Source organism: Triticum aestivum, chromosome 1B (assembly GCF_018294505.1).
Source record: "Triticum aestivum cultivar Chinese Spring chromosome 1B, IWGSC CS RefSeq v2.1, whole genome shotgun sequence".
NCBI classification, from domain to species: Eukaryota; Viridiplantae; Streptophyta; class Magnoliopsida; order Poales; family Poaceae; genus Triticum; species Triticum aestivum.
Window position 1 is genome coordinate 499,464,474 of NC_057795.1, and position 6,467 is coordinate 499,470,940.

The following is a 6,467-nucleotide window of genomic DNA, read 5'->3' on the forward strand; positions in this document are numbered from 1 at the left end:
AAAGTTGGTCTTCGACCGCCAAAGACTCTAACAGTGACGCCGTCTTGGGCTCGACGATGACCTCCATCCTGCCGCTCTGATGGTCTTGGTCTTGTTGCACCGAAATGGTAGCCTTTGCCTGATGCCTTTGCCTGATGCCTTGGCCTGTGCATGCTCCCTGTGAGGAAACAAGGACACTGCACAGGCCGGCGCCCGCCTAGCGCCTGCCTGGCCACGATCGTCATGGCTTGCGTCACGGGCACCTCACGAAGTACCCCTGCCTTGATATCTCTGCCTCCTTGCGAGCCTGCCTGACGAGGCCGCTCCTGAGGAAGCTTCCTGTCGTCCGCCCCGCGAGGGTCTTGAGCTTGAGTTGATGAAGATGGGCCGTACTGGGCCACTGCTCAAGCCACGCCGTAGGCCGCAGGCAGGCAAGTCTGGGGACCCCCGTTCCCAGAACACCGACAGTAGCCCCCGGGCCCAAGGTGCGCCCGGACTTGGCTTAGCGGAGAAGCGAAGGGGCAAGTGCGAAGCGCCGCGGGCCCCAACAGCCTGCGGCCTTGGGCGCCGCGTGGAGGTTGATTGGACGTGGGCGTCTCCGTTTCCCCACGCCCCTCATCACGCGCCCGGCTAGGCGGACCCGTGGTTGCACATAGTTATTCCCCTTTCACCGTCCGCGCGCTCCCTATCGTTCCTTCTTCCTCGTGCTCCAGCCTCCGCCTCCAATCCAACTGGAACTCTCCCCCCTTCCCGTCGCCATGGCGACAACAAAGAAGGAAAGGGGGAAGAAGCCCGCGCCTTCGCCCCACTCGCCTCCGGCAGCGGCTCCCGCCATCGATCGACCGATCATACTCAACCCCGAAGCCTTGGACAAGGTCTGCTCCGCTCTTGCCTCCATCTTCAACGAGTGCGGGAGGACGACGGTCTGGCCTGCATCTCACGCCTCCTTCGATAGGGTCTTCATGGAGGTCCGATTCTTCGCCAATGCCCTGTGGGCGGGTCTGGTTCTCCCCTTTTCTGCTTTTTTCATTCTTGTGCTCTCCCATCATCAGATCCACATGATGCACTTGGGTACTGAGTCCATTACTCTCCTCGTTGTTTTCGCCTTTGTTTGCGAGGCCATGGTGGGCATTCCTCCTTCCGTTGCCCTCCTGCGCCACTTCTTCTCTTTGCGCCTGAGTGACCCCACTCAATGCATGGGGTGTGTGAGCTTTCTCGCTGTGCTAGAGACGGCTGCTACGGGTATCGATTTCGGCCTTCCTCCTCCTGCGGCCAGGTTCTGAGAGCGATGGCTATATGTGGGTGTCGGGAACCCAGCCCCCTGCTCTCGCACCCGACCTCGCCCGCTTTTCCCAACTCAGGCTGGGATCATGAGATGCTCACGAGCCCCCGGCTCGCCTTCGTATGGCGCCGCTTCAAGAGTTTGAGGGCGCTCGATGTGACGGTGCCCAAGGTGGTGAAGGAGTTCCTTCAATGTCGCATTGCTCCTCTCCAGGGCCACTCCCGTCGGATGTGGGCCTTTGCGGGGCATGGAGATCGCATGAGGCTCCAGGAGGAGGATCTGGCGCTCGAAGCGCTGAGGATCTGGTGGCCGTCAGCCTTGTGCGTCACCAGCGTGCCCTTGAAAACGCAAAGGCTGAAGCTTCACTAGTGGCCTCGCGGGAGGCCTGTTCCCAAGCCGTCAAAGAGGCCCGGGAGGCTGACCGACAACACGAGGTTGCGGAGGAGCGCGTGTGGGAGCTCCAAGCCTGGAGCAATTCTCTGGAGCAGCAAGTGGAGCTGCGCCAGGCTGCCCTTGTGTCACTGAAGGGGGCACCCGTCGACAAGGCGGAGCTCCTGAGGCGCGAGGAGGCGCTGGCGCTGGAGGCTGCCGAGCGCAACCTTGACCTTGAGCGGTTGGAGATGAGGGAGCGCCTGGTGACCCAGGCGGAGGATGATGTCGGCGCGCGGGAGGCCCGAGTCCAAGAAGAAATCGACCACCGCGTGGCGGAAGCTCATTTGGGTCTTGAGCGCGAGTACGAGGGGAGGTTGGAGCTGGTCCAGGCCGAAGCTGAGGGCAGGACCACTGCCCTCAAGGCCAAGCTAGCTAAAGTGACGCTGCATGCGGATTCCTCCGCAGCCGCCCTTGGCGCAGCGCAGGCGGAGCTGGCCTCTTCCCGCACCGAGCTGCTTCTTCTCCAACAGAGGTTGATGGCGCCGAGGCTGTTGGCGGAATGAGGACGAGATCCGTCAGCAATAGACTCTGGAGCATGTGCATGGCCCCATGCTCCAAACGCTCAGGGAAAGGGCCAATGCGGCCCTGGGCAACATCTGCGAGGCAGCTGTTGCGGAGCCTCGTGTAATCAACTACACTAGCAACCTCCGGTTCTTCATGGATGTGGTGATGCAGCTGGAGACCCGCTCTGACAGGGCCCGCTGGCTTGTTGAGGAGAGGAGCCGAGCCCTGCTTGGGCGTGCTTTCTCCCGTGTCTTCAGCTATCTTCAGGACAGAGAACCCCACTTTGATTTCGACGCTGCCATCGCACCGGTGCCCATAGCCATCCGGGGCGATCTGGCGCAGTGGGTGGAGGACAACGTGGACACCCTCGTTAGGGCCTTCACCTCTGATGACGACGACGTGATCGTGGCTCCTGAGGAAGGCGGCGTTGTGAATGAGCATGGCGCTGATGACGGTGATGGTGATGGTGGTGATGATGCTAGTGACGCCAGCGATGCCTCCGGAGGCGCCCCAGAGGACGCGGTGAGCGACATGTCCAACTGACTATATGCAGCCTCAGCTGCTTACCCTGCACGGAAAGGTTCGGGCGTGGCCCTGAAGGTTGTGAGAGCATTTTGGGAGGGGGAGCCCCTCGTGTAAAGGTTTTAATTGGTACGCTTGTAGATATAACGCCATATGTGTGCCCATGCTGGGCTGCCGACCTCGTGACGGGTCAACCGACCTGATTTAACTTTGACCCTGGCTAGCTCCGAGCGAACCTGCAGAGGCCGTAGTGTCTTGTTTGTCTTCTGGGCGAACCCATTGATCTCGCAATGAGAGCCTCCTGAGAGGGTGGGGCGTCAGCTGTCCGGAGCGTCAGTGTGCTTGGCCCGGCCCGGCTCGCGAGGGGGAGATAGCTGATGCTAACTTTGGATGCAAAGCTGAAATCGGAACGCGAGAAATTGCTCGAACGAGACTAAACGCCCCTTCCCCAAACACATGCAAGTCTCAAGCTCAAATCCAACTTAAATTCAAATCAAAGAAGCTTGACAACAGAAAAAAAGGCAAAAGGCAAAGGCCGCGTCCGGCACCTAGTCTAGTCTTCGACGTCTTCTCACCAGCGTGGAGCTAAGTGCTGCCACTGGGCGTGGGCGGGAGCCCCCGAGGCCCGAGGGTGGCTCTCCGGAGACTCCGGGGCGTGTACAGCCCCAACTCATTATTACGTGAGAGTGTCACGGGCGGCGAGCTTCACAGGCACTGGGCCTTCTTCATAGGTACCGACCTTGCTTCATATCACCAGACGAGGGTCCCGCCTTGCACCACACTCTACCGCCATCGACGGCGACCGGAAACCAAGGACGACGCCAATGGGGTAGAGCGGTCGCCAGCGGTTCCCCCGACGACCACGGGTCCTCTACTGGGGGCAGGACCTAAGGCACCTTCCCGGCAGAGGGCCTACCTCCTGGGAACGCCTTGCTCCGAGCGCCACGGGGGTGAACCTAGATCTCGGCCCATCTCCTGCAGCCCTCGGTGCCCTCCTCCTAAGGGGTAGGAGGCTGTAGCATTGGGGCAGCCATCTGCTGCGGCGACCTGTACCTCCTGCGACCCATGGTTAGCATAAGCTTGCTCCTGAGGAATTAGCGGTACCCGATAGTTGCTGCCGCCAGCGCAGTTTTTGAGGCTCTCTTGGGGTTCCTGAAAGAGCTCAACTTTTGGCGTCTCTTCCCCCCAGCCTGGCCCGAGGAATGAGCCATGGTGTTCTTCCCGTGCACGCTCTTGATCCACCATGCGGGGCACATAGGCTTCTAGGGCCACCGCCCCGAAGGCCTCGCCGTAGTGCCCCATGTGCCACGCGGTCCGGCTTGAAGCGCCGTCTTGGGGGTGGTAGCGTGATGGCTCACCTAGGCCGTAGGCTGCGGCGTGCGCTCCCTCGCCGGCCGGAGGTGGAGCCGGCACGGCCTGTCGCCCCACGCTGACGGCCAAGTTGGCGTAGAGGAGGCCTCGAAATCCGCCCGGAGCTGCACGGGCACATATGGGGCCACCATACGGCCCGCCCTGGATCTGAGGTGGCAGCTGGACGCAGAAGGGAGGTGCTCCCGAGGCAGCGTCATCCAGGAGCTTGGCCACATGCTCCAACAACATGTAGTGGCCGCCCTCCTACAGCCTGCACCGTAGCAGCTCTCGGGCCACCGTGAGCGCGACCCTTGAGTTTGCCTGCTCCCGTCGGGTGTGTGGCGCTATGGCTGTGGCGTGGCTCAAGGCCCTTGCCGCCGATCGTACCTGCCGTGGTGTGAGGGAAGGTGGCGCTTGGCCGCGTTGCCCGTGCCCCATAGCGCCCTGCGGAGCGCGAGCTGCCTGGGGCACGAGGTTGAGGTGGCCTTGGATAAGTGGCACGACATGGGCGGGCCACGTCGCCCAGCGGTCGGCGTTGGTCGTCGGGTCGCTAGACATGGAGATGATGGAGCGATGGGGCGCGAGGCGGTGGAAGAAGAGATTCCGGCACACCCCTACCTGGCGCGCCAAATGTCAGATTTCGGGTTCTGGCTGACCCTTGAGGTTCGAACTCTGGGGTGCGCGCAAAGATCTCTCCTGTACCAACTCGCGTCCCAAAGCCTCGCAAGCAATCAAGCTAGGAAGATGAACACATGAGGGACACAGGGTTTATACTCGTTCAGGCCACCATTGTGGTGTAATACCCTAATCGAGTGTGTGGTGTGGTGGGTTGCCTCAGGGGCTGATGATGAACAATACAAGGGAAGAGCAACCTTGCGAGGGATGTTCTTGTGGTGTTGTTGTCCCTTTTGAAGGGGCGATTCGTCCTCTCCCTCTACTGTGGTGGCTAGCGCTATATATATAGAGAGGCCCTGGTCCTCTTCCCAAACATTGAGCGGGAAGGGTACCAAAAATTGGCCATTTCGAAGGGGAACATCTAGTACACTTATCCTGACTAGAGTTGGTCTTCGACTGCCAAAGACTCTGACAGTGACGCTGTCTTGGGCTCCACGGTGACCTCCATCCTGCCGCGCTGCTGATCTTGGTCTTGTTGCACTGAAACGGTAGCCTTTGCCTGATTCCTTGGCCTGTGCATGCTCCCTTTGCACCAAAGAGGAAACAAGGACACTGTGCAGGCCGGCGCCCGCCTGGCCACGGTCGTCATGGCTTGCATCACGGGCACCTTGCAAAGTACCCCTGCCTTGATCTCTCTGCCTCCTCACGAGCCTGCCTGACGAGGCTGCTCCCGAGGAAGCTTCCTGTCGTGCGCCTCGCGAGGCTTGGCCCCTTGCGAGGGTCTTGAGCTTGAGTTGACGAAGATGGGCCGTACTGGGCCACTGCTCGAGCCACGCCACAGGCCGCAGGTAGGCAAGTCTAGGGACCCCCATTCCTAGAACGCCGAGAATGACTTATTGCACAATGCCCCCCGAGTGGAAATATTCTCAGAAGTCGAAGCATAACAAGCACGAGAAGACGCTATTGATCTCCTAGAAGAGGAGCGCGAGATGGCTTTGATTTGATCGACCATCTATCAACAAGATCTGCGTCGGTTCCATGCCCAAAATGTCAGAGGTCGAGCATTCCAGGAAGGAGACCTGGTGCTCTGAGTGGATCTGAAACGGCTTCACAAGCTTGCTCCGGCCTGGGAAGGTCCCTTCATCATCACCAAGGTACTTCACAACGGAGCTTACCACATCTACAACATAGCCAAGAAGATGGACGAGGCACGTGCGTGGAACGCAGAGCTGCTCCGCCATTTCTATACTTAGAATCACTCAACCCGATGATTTGTAATAAGAATATTTCATTTTGCTTTCCAAAGACAAGATTTTTACAATATCTTAATGATCGGTTCCCCATAATCATTTGTGTCCAAATCCCCCAGTGGGTGGCTTAGCCGCGAATCTAATTCGCCTAAGTTAAAAACTTTCTGAGTGGAGAGCGATCCTCCCATTCGAAGCTTAGTCGCGAACCTGATTCGCCTAAGTTAAAAACATTCCGAGTGAAGAGCAATCCTCCCACTCGGGGGCTTAGCTGCGACCCCATAATCGCCTAAGTTAAAAACATTCCGAGTGGAGAGCAATCCTCCCACTCGGGGGCTTTGCTGCGGCCCCGTAATCGTCTAAGTTGAAAACATTTCGAGTGGAGAGCGATCCTCCCACTCGTGGGCTTAGCTGCGACCCCGTAATCGCCTAAGTTAAAAACATTCCGAGTGGAGAGCGATCCTCCCACTCGGGGGCTTAGCTGCGATCCCATAATCACCTAAGTTAAAAACATTCCAAGTGGAGAGCAATCCTCC